Source organism: Opisthocomus hoazin, chromosome Z, assembly GCF_030867145.1.
Source record: "Opisthocomus hoazin isolate bOpiHoa1 chromosome Z, bOpiHoa1.hap1, whole genome shotgun sequence".
Taxonomy (NCBI): Eukaryota; Metazoa; Chordata; class Aves; order Opisthocomiformes; family Opisthocomidae; genus Opisthocomus; species Opisthocomus hoazin.
This window is the reverse complement of record NC_134454.1, coordinates 15383396-15399894: the sequence shown is the minus strand read 5'-3', so window position 1 is coordinate 15399894 and position 16499 is coordinate 15383396. Positions and strand designations below refer to the sequence as shown.

General features: G+C 42.7%; 1 protein-coding gene across 2 annotated transcripts in view; it reads right to left on the bottom strand.

Moving 5' to 3' along the window:
- The window catches only part of APC (APC regulator of Wnt signaling pathway), a 104168-nt gene extending 88227 nt beyond the window's left edge, over positions 1–15941 (bottom strand). Inside the window, exon 1 of one of the 2 annotated variants that reach the window (XM_075411722.1) lies at positions 15605–15941. The gene's annotated coding sequence lies outside the window, so the exon portion shown is untranslated. Of the gene's footprint in view, positions 1–10895; positions 11044–15604 lie in introns of those variants that run through there. The other variant, XM_075411723.1, reaches the window with a different exon arrangement.
- Between the last annotated feature and the right edge of the window lie 558 nt (positions 15942–16499).

The window sequence follows — 16499 nt, the reverse complement described above, 5'->3', positions numbered from 1 at the left end:
ACACTACCGAGATTCAGCTAATTGCTAAAGGTTAGGAAAGAAAAGTCCTCCAGCTCTGTCCTCAGGACCAATGCAGAACTTCACCATTAATTAATCTCTGTGTATGCAGAGACGAGCTGCTGTGGGAAGCAGAACTCCTGCATAACAGACTTGTGCTGCCAGGTAGCACAAGCACCACAGACACCTGGCAAGCATCAAATCTTCCTGTTCACAACCATATTAATCATCAAGCACAATGATTCATGTCAGATTTTCGGGTTAGCTTTTGTTTAGGAAATGTTCTTGCTCTCTTCAGCTTATTTTCTCACCATAAAAATGCTTCCTTGGATGATCTTGGTCTCACTCCCTTAGGGAATTTGCTGTTACACAAGCCTTTAGGCATTGGTGGCACACTATTTTTTTTCTTCACTCCTCCTCTTTTGGCACACAGTTTAGTGAGATCACTGAAAGTAAAAAATCCACAGCCTCGTTTCAAAATACAGGGTTTTACGGTGTTGGTGGAGTGGGTTCTAGGAGTTATGCCTTTCTTTGGGCATTTTGAGCAAATGGCATCTTCAGATCTTAGTTTCTGTAACACTGGCGAGGTTGAAAAATGTCTTTTTGCTTCCAGTGGGGTGGAGATTGTTTTTAGAAAAATCTGAGGAGTCTATACCATCTTCGGATATTTTCTCCTAATAATGAAGGTTCACCTTACTGAATAGCCAGTAAGGAACAAAAATCCAAGTATAAGCTGCCCTATACAGTATTCAAGCAGCATGAATACTTTTTGAAATTGATCTACCCACTCAGTGGAAAAGGAATACAAAATTGAAATATTCACTGCATCTCTAGGCGAGCTGCTTCCAGTACCAAGCTCTATACGGGTAGCAACAGCGCTCTACGATCCACACTTTTAGGATTCACACATAGCTGGCCTTTCTTTGGGCCATTCTGCATCTTGGAAATCAACATGCAACATCAAAGGAACAAAACCAGCATCTGAAACAGCTACTACTAAAAATTTACCACTACCCAAGTTATTTCAGGAAAGTGCTGCAGAACAGCAACTGAAGAAGAAAAGGGCTGACAGCCATGCCCAGAACAAATAAAGCATCAGTGGAGTAACAGAGCAGAAAAATGCACTGAAGTTTGTCAAAAACTGAGAAGCCAGGAGTGGTTTTAAACTCCTTGATCTAAATAGAGTGCATATTTGAGTGCCAGCTTCCTTTCCCCAGCTTGGATCCAGGGCAACCAACTACTCAACTTACACAATCAAAATACGCAAGTTGTGTGTATTAGATCTTAGAACCATATGCTACAACTGCAAAATTGAACTATGTAACTTTGCAACTCTCTTGAAATGCTGAGGCTAGAGCTACAATTTAAAAAACTATCACTGAGAGGAAACACATCTTGCCGATTACAGATACATTTTGCGTCTCAGATTCCAATCCCTACAGACATGGGAAGGGAAATTTTAAATAATCATAACCATATTTTAAAAAGCTTACCATCACTAAGTATACTGAAAGAACACTGTTTTTTTCCTCCCAAGACATAACCCCAATACTTCCATCTTAAATGAAAAGATGTATTTTCAAAGATCCCCAAGGCAATTCGGCTAGAACACCAGCCCTAACTAGCTGGGATTTAGGGAAAAACATATTTGACAGATCTTCCTCCTCAGCATGGACTTGCATTTTATTGATCCATTACTCTTTTATAACTGTTTATATTTTTAATCAAGTACTGATCCCTTACAAGAAATAGTTTGTACTTTTTTAATGTTAAAACTCAAACCATTCAGATTTAAAGTTTCCCTGGCACTGAGCGATACTGAGTAAACTCTGGACAGGAGTTTACAGGAGAAACAGGACATTGTTTCTACACAAACAAAACTTCCAAATAAAGTAGCCTTGCAGGCAAACAGTGCCTGAGAATCGAGGTACGCTGAGAGCCCAAGAATTTAAAGCATTTCCCACAACATCAAAGGAGTTAATTTTGCAATCCAGTTACCCCAGGTGGCAAGAGAAAAACAAATCTTCACATTAAGTATTGTTGTGACAAGGAAGAAACAATAGAAGACATCCCATGTCACCAGCAATATCCCTTCTGTCGCATGAACAGAAAATCAAAGTCCTTCTCCAGAAACACAATCAGCAGTAACTGAAACTTTCTTATTTAAAATTATGGATTAATTGTTCCCTAATCTCACTTCTTTCTTTTTCCTCTCTCTATGAATTTTTTGCCCTATCTTGTGACCAGATATGTGTTATCACTTGGAAACGTCAGATGAGATTCACGTCATGGCACTCCATCACAGGATCAAACATGTATATGACTAAAGCCATCTGGACGAGTGACTTGTCTGCAGCTGTTCTGGTGCATCCAGATCTGCAGCCACCACACAGAAGGGTATGCCTGCGCCTCACCCACTTGATGGGGCACGGCCACTCCATCGAGCCCAAGCACTTCCATGAAATGCTGTATAGCATGACTTCACTGAAAGACAAGTGAGCTACAAGAGCAGAGGCTTTCTAGTCCACATCCGGCTGATACTTTCCTGATACTCTTTTATTTACTGTTTATTACTTTTCCTTTCCCAAAGAGTCAATGCTGGCAAGCTCTAGTAGTGAGCCTCATGAAAATCTTATTGCTCAGTTCAAATGCGTCCTACACCGCAGGCTACGAGCAGTGTAATTGCTTCAGTACAGGAAACGTGCCTTTTTATGGATTTGAGGTTTGCCCAGCACAGAGCAATTCTGATGCTTACAGGGCTTCTAGAGCCTCCTGCAATATAATTACATAGCAACTCACGAAATGTAGAACAGAAGCAAGAGTTATGAAGAGCACTATGCATCCATGTTTACAAATGGTGCAATAAAATTAAAAGAACATGAACAAACTATGCAATTCTCCTTCAAGCAGCAAACTAGGTGGCAAACTACCCACATGAACAATCGCTTGTCTTTGTAGAGAACCCCATTACTTATCAGCCACAAGTCATAAAATTTTCAAGCAATAAACACCAATAGAGCAAGTAACAAATTCATACATTCCTACACTACCTATATTCAGAGCAGTTGACTTTAAAGGCAAGAATTAATGTGTTGGCAGAGACCAAGACCCATGGTAACCCCAATAGGTCGAAGGCAGACATTTTCCCATTATTCTCTGAACAAGTTGAAACATTCTAAAACATCTAAGACTTCTAAAATATACAACAGTGAATTACAACCAGGCTTTGCCATTACACTAGTTTCAGGTCTGCCTTGCTGCATGCATACTAGACTGACAGTCACATATGGACTCTTCAACTCTTCAGCACCTTTACATCATTGAAAGCACTATTTCACTATTGGAAAAAAAACGATCTGGACATCTCACTCAAAAGTAAAATTGAGAGAGATTTGGAACAGTATAAAGACAGTCATGTACAGACAACTACTTTTTCATGCAAATAAAGCAATACACAAATACACTGGTTTTAGAGGAAGACAAGCGCTCCTTCTCCATTCAATTCATTCTTTTCAGCTTCTAGCACTTGAAACATTTTTTGGAAAAAGCTTTATGAATCACGTCTAGTTCTCAAGGTCTTAACAATGACATTTAGACATTTAATTAGCAAGCCATCACTTGGACTGGCATCTAAATCTTTTGTCAGAGACCTAATTCCATGCCAACTCAAACATCCCATTAGTCTTGTATTAACCAACAACAAGTCTCATAATATTCTGACTACTTGATTGCACTGGTAGCTGGTAGCGTCAACACAACAGTGGAGTGAGTCTAACTGAATGCAAGGACACAGATTTACAGAGTACACACGTTAAATGAGCAAGGATATTAAGACAAAAATATAATCACCACATTCGTATATGAACTGGTACTCAAACATACTGTGCTTCCTGGTAGCCTGGATGCAATTATAATGACATCCAAGTGCAAAAAATTGATCTGATAGAATTAAAAATGTTTCATTGATTCCAAGCTGAGTCCCAATCTTAAACCATTCTGAACCATATTTAGAGACTACACATGTGAATTAAGTGCCGTTATTCTATGATGACATTTCTAGCCTGAGTCTATACAGATTTTTTAAAAAGTCATGACCATATATGACAATACTTATAGAAAAATACACTATATTTGGAACCCAAGAAAAAAAATCATGCTAGCTAATGCCCTTTTTCAGCTTGTCTTTCTAATTTAGAACTGTGGTTTCCTCTGAAATAACAACAAAATCCAAAATGTAGAAAAATGCTAGAGCAAATGGCAGGAACTCTGTGGGGTTTTTTGCTGTTCTTGCAGAAATAGGGATTTTACAGAAGTTTGAGTCACCACTCCACTAGACTGGCCTAAAATTAGAGTCCTATACAATGAAAAGCTTGTAGTTGAAGAATTTGAATACCCAGGAACAAAATCCCAGTGGACCCATTCCGCTGAAATAGAGGGCAGGAGGAAGCCCGGCAGCAAGAAAGATTAAAGAAATAGATATATATGGGAACTGGGAAATATTCAGAGTTGTGCTTAGTCCTGGGATTGATAAAGTCTGTAAACAAAATTTTTGTTACATTGTGTTATAAGAAAATCAATTTAGCTTTGTGTTAAAAAGCAACAATGTGGAAGGAATACAGTCATATATTAGGTTCTGCTAGCCTCAGACTCCCACATAACTCAGCGTTGCCTCAGCTGCAATAGGTGCCAATTATAGCATTAAGATTACTGGCACCAAATCTTTTACTCCAAAACTGATGACAAGGAGGATTTTGAATGCCAAAAGTAAGTAAATAAGTAAATTTTAATGTAGTCAGCTTTTTTTTTTTTTGGTTGGTCTAGATCCTGGTGTATAGCACCTGCTGACAGCCAACAATTTTACCCAAACTTCATTCTACATCCAAGCCTTTAATGACTAACACAGGGTAATCAAGGATACTTTACATGAGCCCTTGGATCGCAAGTTCTGCGGGAAACAGCTTAGAAAGAGTCGAAATCTTCAATGTAGGTCTTTCTGAGCAGAAAATACAGACGTTGCAAACAATCTCAGTGAGGCAAGGCAGGCATTTAACTCCAGAAATCCCGTTATTCAAGGCATGTACAGTGTTTCCTTTGTGGAATGTCTAATTCAAATACCTTAATCTTTTTTTCCTCCACTAAAAAAAAAAAAAGCTGAATAAAAATCACCAACCAACAAAACCAAACAAAACCCACAAAAAACACCCAAACAAAAAAAGGTCAGAGCAACTTTGGTCTTCTACCCCTTCTACTATAGTAAAAGAACCAAAGCTACTTAGCCCTTTATGACCTATACACTTTCACATCATAAATGGGAATTTTCTATTCTAAGAACTCCTAAACACGAGGAAAAGAGACAACCCCTCCTTGGGGCAAGCATAATAGGCACAGGAAGGGCACTAGAGCAGGATTGATAAAATACAAACTTCACTTTCAGAATGGAAGCTGACTTCTTTGTCATGAAAATGAAGTGCCTACCTATCTATTTGAAGCACTTACTGAATAGCAAAGAGATAAATTGGCCAGCATGGAAAAAGCAGGTTGCAACATGGAACTAAAATTTCAAACCAGGAACTAGATCAGCTACTGGAACTGTATTTTTCACTAAGTAGGCAAGAGTAGTGTGAAGCTCACTCACCTCCTTTGGCCTCCACAAGGCATTAAGCAGCCTTTTGACAATGTTTCAAAGCTTTGGGAGCTAGAAGTCAGCATTTAATTTCACCAAAAAGTTTGCACATGAAGGCATGCTAAATTGCTGGTCTTCTGAACAAGCTTCTAGAACTCCAGAGTTTAACCAAACTTTGTTTAATCTTTACCAAATAGCAAAGACCAACACAACCAACCATCAAGACCAATATGAGTACCAAAAGACTTTGCACCAAGAAAAAATACTTTCAATCATATTTTCAAAATGCACCTGACATTACTTGTTTTGAAAGCAAGTAGCCATAGAAGAAAATTATTTAATCTGAGTAGCAGTATTACACTAAGATGTCAGCAACTTGAGGCAAATTGGAAGTTCTTTGCAAGACTGACATCTGAATTGAGATCTATAAAGCCAGCATTACTATGACCTGCGTCCAACAGGAACAGCTGAGGAACTCAGTATTTTTATTCAGATACTGTATACACAAAATATAAATTAGATTATGAACTTGTCTGATCAACCTATTTTGCTCCATTTTCAAAAGGAATGCCGTGTTTCACAGTTGGATGAATCTTAGCCTATTCCAAAGGATGTTACACACACCCAAAGCAAGGGAGGTAATTGTTGCTGAAGTGGCAGTAAACACTCCTGCAGTAAAAAACAAAACAAAACATTGTTGCACTTTCTAACATTCTCTTTTCAGATGGTTCAAGCCAGCAAGGAATGGATTGCATTATTAAAACAAATCAAAGATAAATTAGGCATTTTTAACTCCAAATTTTTTTTAAATATAGGAACATTTAAAATGTTTGAGTTGTCAAGGATAATCGAATGTTTCAATGTTTCCATTATCATTCAAACAAAAATAAAAACTGCTGTTACTCCACAATATTAGAAGAAGCCTTGACCATTAAAGCATCTATTAGGATAACAAATAGTGTGACTGCTTCTTACAGAACATGAACATACCTGCTCAAATTCTTATGCCACAGCCTCATGAAAAGCTTAATTTCTAGAGTTACTACATTCCAGGACAGCACTGTTACCATGTCTGAAATAACACTTTTAAAAAAATTAGGAATTTAAAGAGTCTAATCTTAAACTACTAAATTCCCATGCCACTAAGTAGGTATCAACGTGGTAAATTTATTTCTCATGACATCTTTCATATGCTCTCAAACACGCCTGAAGAAAGGTACATTAATGTTAACTACAAAGCAGGACTTCCTAGAATGTATATTTAGCATGTAAGTAATTTGTACAACAAAAATAGTACATATGATCTCTGAAAAAATGATTATCCTATTCCTTAAAAAAGAACCCATGCACATGCAAAGAGAGCCATTTCAGTATGTAGTTTTCTTATAGTAGCATATACTACTGCTTCTTAACAGACTGTGTAAATTTGATCTTCAGGTCTATAGTGCAATGAATAACTACACCTTCTCGTGCTGCTCCCCACAAACAAAAGCACTGAAATACAGGAACAGCTATATACTCACCTAGATTTTAACTTGCTCTGCAGCACACTTCTTTGTTTTCCTTAATTACAACATATAACTACTCTTCTACCTTCAACACCTTTTCTTCTGTTGTCCTCCAAATCCAAGCACGACTGTCATGAAAAGCAGTATCACTCACATCAAACTCCACAAGCTTGGGAAATCAATGATCAGAGATAAACTGCAAGATTAAACATTTTAAGCAAGAACTTTACACCAACAGTGCAGTAACAGCTGTCTGTAACAACTAGGAGAACCACTATTATAATGATCGAATTGTTGAGAATAAAGAACTCTATCAACTCTAACCCAGCAGAGAAGGCCACAAATTTATTACAAAGACTAGTTACGAAAAACTATTAATTATAAAAACCCAAAACAAGAAACAGTCTTTGCAACAACACAAATCTCTGCTCACTACATGCCATATTTCTTTGTTTTTATGAACACCGCTCAATTTCTAGGAAATAATTACAACAAAGCCACATTACATGGAACTACTAGGTTGGACAAACTCCTTGTAATAACTCAGATGTAGTAACACTTTGCTCCTATCACTCTGCAGATCACCCTATTTCTCCAAGGCTAACACAAGTAGCAACACGGATTGAGATCTGTTCTGCTGTTTATACCTGAATATAAAGGTATATATAAATATAAATGTATATATAAATAAGTGTAAAACAAGGATATTTACAGGACTTTTGTCCAAAAAAAAATCTAGCAAAGACAATTTGATGGATAATTTCCACTAACATTTAATATTACTGTACTTCTGATTTTCACCACCACATTTCAACTTCATGTCTGGTTTACACAACCAGAGCCTCAGTCTACATCATTTTTATTCACACGAATACTTACTTTTCCATATTCCCAAAAATCAGTTAAGAAAAATACTCCTGTATAACAAAACCCAAAACAAAACAAAAAAACCCAAAACAACCATACAAATCACACATCAGGAGACAAATCAAGGAGCAGGAATCCACTTTGGCATACACAGTGACAGCTGTTCTATCTAATATGCTTACTATGGCATTGAAATAATTTCATTAGACAGAAGTCACCTCACTAATGAAACAAGGAGTCTGCAATCCAAATGCAAGCTCCAGTAGAGCCTGTAATAAAACAAACCAGAGGGGGCTTGAGGGAATGCTTCTCACTTATCAACTGAATTTCAATTCATAGTACGTAAAAAAAAAATTGAAGTGTTCCTCCAAGAAACAGCAGCAAAGCACAACCAAGTCATAAAACTCTATGTGACTCAATTAGCTTAAAGTGAAAGAACAATGAGACAGAGGAGGCATGTTTGAGTCATACAACTAAATTTCTGTATGAAATTTGTGTGTTAAACTGGAATTAACACTATTATATCAGAAAAAATATTGCTCAGTTCTAAAGAGATTCTGAGCTGAAGCCCTTTAAATGGAAGAGCAGCCGCAATGTGGGATCTCCATAGCAGGGGTTTCAGAGAGGGAAAAAAGCTCATGTGATCCTGAGAACCTTGTTCCATTAATAAAGGGAGCGCCAACTCACACAAATCATGCTTTCATGATTTCTTTGCACTCTTGTCACACAACAATGAGAAGTCCTAGTTTCCTTCCAGTTCCCTTCACATTCCGGTTACTACAAAAAGGCCAGTCTACTAACAGCCAAATTCAGTTTTCTGAAACTCAGCACCCTTCAGAATCTATTTAAAGCAGCCAACATTCACACCATTAACTGCAGAAATAAGAAAGCTTTCTACTGATATCTGATCTCCAGATAAAATACGCAATTTTCACTCAAAAAATTTAATCTATGCATGAGAAGTTAAGCCTTAAGTGATGCCTTACTGTGTCACCAGAGTTCTATCCAGGATAAGTTCGTATCTTCAAAAATATCACAGCATTAAGAGAGCCATCATTATACTATTTCACACAAGCCTATATTATTCTTATTTTGAACTACACAGTCTACATGAGTAAGGCTTTTTCTTCCAGTGGATGAAGTCACTACTTAAGCATCACTCCCTCCTTGCTCAGGATCAGTGCACGCCCCTGAGTAAGAAATTTAGCAAAGCAGGCAGGAGACCCGCATGGATAAGCAAGAAGCTTTTAGTGGAACTCGCAAGAGAAAGCTCTATGGAATGCGGAAAGAGGGACAGGCCACCTGGGAGGAATAAAGGAACACTGCCAGAGCATGAAGTGAAGCAAAGAAGAAGGATAAGGCCCATCTCGAATTAAATCTGGCAAGGGATGTCAAAGACAACAAGAAGGCTTCTTCAAGACGGGATGCCATCCAGAGGGACCTGGACAAGCTGTAGAGGTGGGCCTGTGTGAACCTCATGAGGTTCAACAAGGCAAAGTACAAGGTCCTACACCTGGGTCGGGGTAATCCCCGGTATCAATACAGGCTGGGGGATGAAGGGATCGAGAGCAGCTCTGCTGAGAGGGACTTGGGGGTACTGATAGACGAAAGGCTGGACATGAGCTGGCAATGTGCGCTGGCAGCCCAGAGGGCCAACCGTGTCCTGGGCTGCATCAGGAGAAGCATGGCCAGCAGGTCGAGAGAGGTGATTCTGCCCCTCTACTCTGCTCTGGTGAGACCTCACCTGGAGTCCTGAGTTCAGCTCTGGAGCCCTCAGCACAAGAAGGACATGGAACTGTTGGAGCGGGTCCAAAGGAGGGCTACAAAAATGATCCCAGGGCTGGAGCACCTCTCCTATGAGGACAGGCTGAGAGAGTTGGGCTTGTTCAGCCTGGAGAAGAGAAGGCTGTGGGGAGACCTGATTGCAGCCTTTCAGTACTTAAAGGGAGCCTATAGGAAAGATGGGGACAATCTTTTTAGTAGAGACAGCAGTGACAGGACGAGGGGTAATGGTTTTAAACTAAAACAGGGTAGGTTTAGGCTGGATATAAGGAAGAAATTCTTTACAATGAGGGTGATGAAACACTGGAACGGTTGCCCAGAGAGGTACTGGAGGCCCCATCCCTGGAAACATTCAAGACCAGGTTGGACAGGGCTCTGAGCAACCTGATCTAGTTAGTGGTGTCCCTGCTCGCTGCAGGGGGGTTGGACTACATGACCTCTAGGGGTCCCTTCCGACCCAAAACTTTCTATGATTCTAAGTACATCAGCAGCAAACGGATTATTAGGGAAAATGTGGGACCCCTGCTGAACCAGGTGGGTGTCCTGGTGACGGAGGACAGAGAGAAGGCAGAGTTACTCTATGCCTGCTTTGCTTCAGTCTTCACTGCTAAGCCTGGCACTCAGGAATCCCAGTCCCTGGGGGTAAGAGAGCAAGCCTGGCAAAAGGAAGACCTTCCCTTGGTTGAGGAGGACCGTGTGAGAGATCGCTTAACTGATCTGGACGTCCACAAATCCATGGACTCCGATGGAATGCACCCACAAGTGCTGAGGGAGCTGGCGGATGTCATTGCTGAGCCACTCTCCATTATCTTTGAGAGGTCCTGGAGACAGGAGAGGTGCCAAAGGACTGGGGGAAAGCCAATGTCACTCCAATCTTCAAAAAGGGCAAGAGAGAGGACACAGGGAACTACAAGCCGGTCAGCCTTACCTCCATCCCGGGAAAGATGATGGAGCAGCTTATTCTGAAGATCATCATTAAGTAAGTGGAGGGAAGGAAGGTTATCAGGAGTAGTCAACATGGATTCACCAAGGGGAAATCATGCTTCACCAATCTGATAGACTTCTATGAGGGCATGACTGGCTGGGTAGATGAAGTGACAGCGGTGGATGTTACCTACCTCAACTTCAGCAAGGCTTCTGACACTGTCTCCCATAACATCCTCCTAGGGAAGCTCAGGAAGTGTGGGCTGGATGAGTGGTCAGTCAGGTGGACTGAGAACTGGCTGAATAGCAGAACTCAGAGGGTTGCAATCAGCGGTGCAGAGTCTAGTTGGAGGCCTGTAACTAGTGATGTCCCCCGGGGATCAGTAGTCGGCCCAGTCTTGTTCAACTTCTTCATCAATGACCTGGATGAAGGGACAGAGTGTACCCTCAGCAAGTTGCCTGTTGACACCAAACTGGGAGGAGTGGTGGATACACCAGAAGGCTGTGCTGCCATTCAGCATGACCTGGACAGGCTGGAGAGCTGGGCACAGAGGAACCTGATGAAGTTCAACTAGGGCAAGGGCAGAGTCCTGCACCTGGGGAGGAACAACCCCATGCACCAGTACAGGCTTGGGGTGGACCTGCTGGAGAGCAGCTCTGCAGAGAGGGGCCTGGGAGTGAGGGTCGATGACAAGTTGAGCATGATGCCAGCAGTGGGCCCTGGCTGCCAAGAAGGCCAATGGGATCCTGGGGTGCATTAAGAAGAGTGTGGCCAGCAGGTCGAGGGAGGTTCTCCTTCCACTCTACTCTGCACTAGCGAGGCCCCATCTGGAGTGCTGCATCCAGGTCTGGGCTCCCCAGTTCAAGAAAGATGAGGAACTACTGGAGAGAGTCCGGTGGAGGGCTACGAAGATGATTAGGGGATTGGAGCATCTCTCCTGCAAGGAAAGGCTGAGGGAGCTGGGCTTGTTTAGCCTGAAAAAGGGAAGGCTGAGAGGGGACCTTATAAATGCTTATAAACATCGTAAGAGCAGGTGTCAGGAGGATGGGACCAGACTCTTTTCAGCAGTGCCCAGGGACAGGACAAGGGGCAACAAGCACAAACTGAAGCATAGGAAGTTCCATCTGAAGATGGAGAAGAACTTCTTCACTTTGAGGGTGACGGAGCACTGGAACAGGCTGCCCAGAGGGGTTGTGGATTCTCCTTCTCTGGAGATACTCAAAACCTGCGTGGACGTAGCCCTGAGTAGCCTGCTGTAGGTGACCCTGCTTCAGCAGGGGGGCTGGACTAGATGATCCCCAGAGGTCCCGTCCAACCCCCACCATTCTGTGATTAATATTCTATCAATTTGTAGTTAAAATGCACCCTGAAGAATAACACTATGTTTACAAAAGACACCTCAAAATGCTATTGATCCTTAAACTCCCGTTTTAATTTACCATTTCCATAGACAAATCAAACCACTTATGCTCTAATACAACTGTATTTACAAATATTCTTGTCTACCGAATTCTATTTCTCACCTTCTGAAAATTCATGTAGAAATAATGGGAAAATAAATTCTGTCTGATCTGAGAAAGTGTTCATGTTTTTAAGATTTCTCATTTCCACTGGTGATCACTAGCATTAAAGCAATCATCCTCTAATGAAGACATAAATTAACATACTCACATGGAATCCAATTAATGTTTAGCAGTCAATTCAGTGTAGCATATACTAGCTTTGTGACCGCGACCAGCAAGCAGTATCAGATGTACTGTTCTAGTAGCACGTGGAGATAACAAAACCAGGCAAGTATTACTCTTTTTAACCTTTTTGCCAACTGCCTATCTCTCCACAACCTCCACTGAAACATACCATCTCCACTGAATATAGACCTCCAATATTTTGAGCAAATAATCACTGCCTAGTAGCTTTACTGTCCAGCTACAACTGATGAAGCAAGACACGAACTTTCAACCAAAACTGAATAGCAATCACCCAACAACCCAAGTTCTACAACAGCACAGCATGACTTGCCATTGAAACCACTATCACAGGTTATTTTAACAGTATTTTAACAAAGTCATACTTGTAGTCATAATTCAAGTTAATTAGGATCAAAACCCCAACAGTGTAGGATAGTAAATACCAAAACATCAGAAGTTGGGTATGTGAATCTGGAGGCGACAATGCTACGGATATACAGTAAAAGTGGTTTTGCTTTGCTAACACTGGTAATAAATGGATTATGAAAATAATAAGAACTGGAACAGCAAACAGCTAGAAGTTCCATTTAAAGATCATGTACAGCTACTGGATTCCATTTCCCAGCTGAGACCATATACGTTCATTTAGTACAGCCATCCTGCATTTTTAAACTTACAATGGAGACTTCATTGAAAACTAAGCTCATAAATAAGCTCCATACACTTTTTTTCTTTTAACACTAATAATATTGATAATGTCATTAAAAAATGAAAAGTTCGCAGTGTATGTCTTATTCACCAAGCTGGTTACCTACATAATTTCAGTCCATTAAATCATTGTTCATTCTTTCACTATCCTATGAGTTACCAAGAATTTTACTGTGAAAACACGGTAATTTGATACAAAGAAAAGAAAAAGATGCTTTGCTTTCTACTGTCCAACTTAAATCTAGACAACTCAAAGGAGAATATATGAGGCAAAAGAAAAAAAAAAGGATTCTTACACTGAGTTTCAGACAGTGTGAGAGAAGATGACAGAATTAATGGATTTGTACTGTATCATGCTGTGAAACAACTTCTACGGCATAGTTTGAAAGTGGAAACAAGATGCATACTATTCTAAATCAGTGCTGTTTTCACTTGCCACTCATGACACTTCAGAACAACTTGCTACCATAAAATATTTCCAAAAGCATATATATAATACCTATGTAAATAATTCTGTTGTTACTGAGCTGCTTGACGCAAACAAGATAACTACTATAAAACAATACAAACTATCTTGCTTTTCTCAAAGAAAGAATTTTCAGAGCCTAGACAAAATAAAATTTTTCCTTCTTGATCATTACAGGATTAAGGAAGTTTTACTGCTAACTATGCTATCTAGTTTTAAATGCAATCAGAACTCCCTCACTCCAGAGATTATCTAGATCTAAGAAGATTCTAGAATCTGCAAGTCTTCACTGAAAGTAAACATATATACATTTTCAAAAGCATACATAAGGTACTGTAAATACAAAATGCAGGTGTTCATCGGGGCCAACACCTGCTAGTTTAGCACTAACACAGACCAAAACAAGAGTACTGGGAACTTTCTGCATACAGTGGCACAGCACACTGGTGTTCGTTGCATCTTCTAAAGAAACTGTAGTAGTTGTGTTAGTTACTCAATGAACACTTTGTGCAACAGATGCTTAAGTATCAAAACTTGACATACTTGAGCACGGATTTCATTGCATGGAAATACGACACATGGTAAAACACATTCTTATGTTCAATAGTGTTTCCCATTGTATTATTTAGAAATAAAAAAATATTTAAACAACTATATCACTATTTGGATTTCCACATTTTGTTGGTTTTTTTTTTTCTTTTATACCACTAAGTATAAATACATTTTACCAAATAATTTATTATTTTTTGGAACCTAAAGCACTAAAGAGAGCAAGTACTTGCAAGGTCTTTCTCACTGGGCAGAACTACTCTATAAATAGTCTTCACCCCAACTAAAGAAAAAAAAAAAGTCACAGAAACTGAAGCATAACAACGACCTCACAACATTCACTTTTAGGAATAATATTGTATACCTAGGACTGGGTGAACCTATCTTGCATACAATTTTTTTCAAACCCATTTAAAAAACATAAGATTACAGCACTTAAATAGGAAAAAGTTTCAGTTTCTCTGCATTTCAATCAGTGATCTAACCTTACTTAACCCTTGCCGTAGCCTTAACTTACCAAAACATTAGCAGTACTTGTGAAGCAAAACTATCAAATCTGTACTTCTCCACTGCTATGCAGAAAAAACTCCTCTTGTTCAATCAGTAGTTGGTAGGAGCAAGTACATGAAAACAGTTTCTGCAGAACCTCACTTTATTTTCCAGAAAGTTAAGTTTCTATGACAGCATTACCAAAAGGCTTGCCTTCCCACTTTTACAGGCCACTAGCATCAGATTGTTTACAGTTATTATGGGGGGGTGGGGGGGAAGGGTGGGAGGCAACCACAAACATGTCAGTTATGTAGTTTAGTACACTCACATCTTCACTTCTCCATTACACTGCAGTTACAAAGTGAAGCTGCCTTTAACAGAAATCTGAACTATTTCACTTTACGTTCAATCACTTCTGAAGCTACGAATGGCCACTGAGGCTGTAGTCACAGACGCCTGTGCAGACCCACCTCTCATTACAACAGGTCAGAAAGGACATGTAACAGAAGAAATCGACCCTGCTAATAGGTTTGAAGTTAACGACTCACCAGACAGTTAGAGGTAGGTTTTTGCAGGTCAGGGACTTTAAATATCTTTCCACAGAAGACAGCAGCCGAGCTCTTCCCAAGACCTAGGGGCAGGGCCTTGACCCTGTCGCCTTCACACTCCAGCCGTATTTCAGCTATCGAACATCTGAATACTACCAGGCAGATTTTGAAGAACAAATCCACTAAGCCAAGCCAAACCGCATTATACCACCAGAAGAACAAAAGCCGCTGCTGGCCTTCAGTAACACCCCCCCGGATCAGGCTCCTTCCCCCGCGGGACCCGGCCCCCTCCCGGCGCCATGGCCCCCTCGCCCGGCGGCAGGGCCGAGGAAGCGCACCCCAGCCTTCGCCAGACGGACGCCCGGCTCGCACCCGCCCGAGGAGGAGGGGGCGACGGGGCCGGTGAAGCGGGCAGGGGCCACCGAGGCCGGCGGTCCGGCCGACGGGCACTCACCTGTCCGCCTTCCTCTCCCCGCCCGGCAGCACCGCCGCGACTCCTCCGACGCCTCCCGCCGCTGCCGCGGAGCCCAGCGCCGCGCCTCCTCCCCGGGGCGGCGTGAGGGGCCAGCCGGCGGGCGCGCATACGGGGGCGGCCGCTCCCGCTCCTCACCGGAGACGGCCGGTCCCTGCCCCGTCTCCCCAGCTCCTCATCCCCGCCGCGGGCTCGGGGGCAGCCCCGGCCTCCTCCCCAGCTACTACGCGGGCCCAGCCCCTGCCCGGCACCCGCCTCCCTCAGCCGCGGCGCCGGGGCCCTCTCCCCGCCAGCCCGGCCGCCCCCCTCACTCGCTCCCCGGCACCAATCTCCCCGCCGCCATCTTGCCCGAAGGGGAGGGGGGTGGCGGGAGCGGGACCGCGCAGGCGCAGACGGGGCAATCCGGGCCGCAGCGGCGGCGGCGCGCAGGCGCGGAGGCGGGGAGCCGCTCCACCCCCCCGCCCTGTGGCGCACACCTGCCGCGGGGGCGGGGCCGCCAGCGCCGGTCACTGCCCGTTCCGGGCACCGCGGCGGTTGGGTCGCGGCGGGAGGGTCGGGGGTGGGCGTGAAGGGGGGGCGTGTCCCGGCGCGGCTGCGGGGAGCAGCGCTGCCTGGTGCGGGTGAGACGGGCTGGAGACGCCGCTCGCCCTGGCAGAAAGCTGCGCCCGCAGCCTGGCGCGGCGGCGGAGGGAGAAGGAGGGACGCGCACCCTTCCTGCGCGGTCTGTGGGGAGCCTCGCACCGCGGTCGGGCAGGCGGTGGCTCCTCACAGACGATGCCTGTCAGCCTCTGTTCGTCCGTGCGCTCGGTCAGCTCTGCCAGAAATGGGTCAGCTTCTCAGCGAGAGAGGTGGGACCACCCGACCTCTGCTTCCCGGG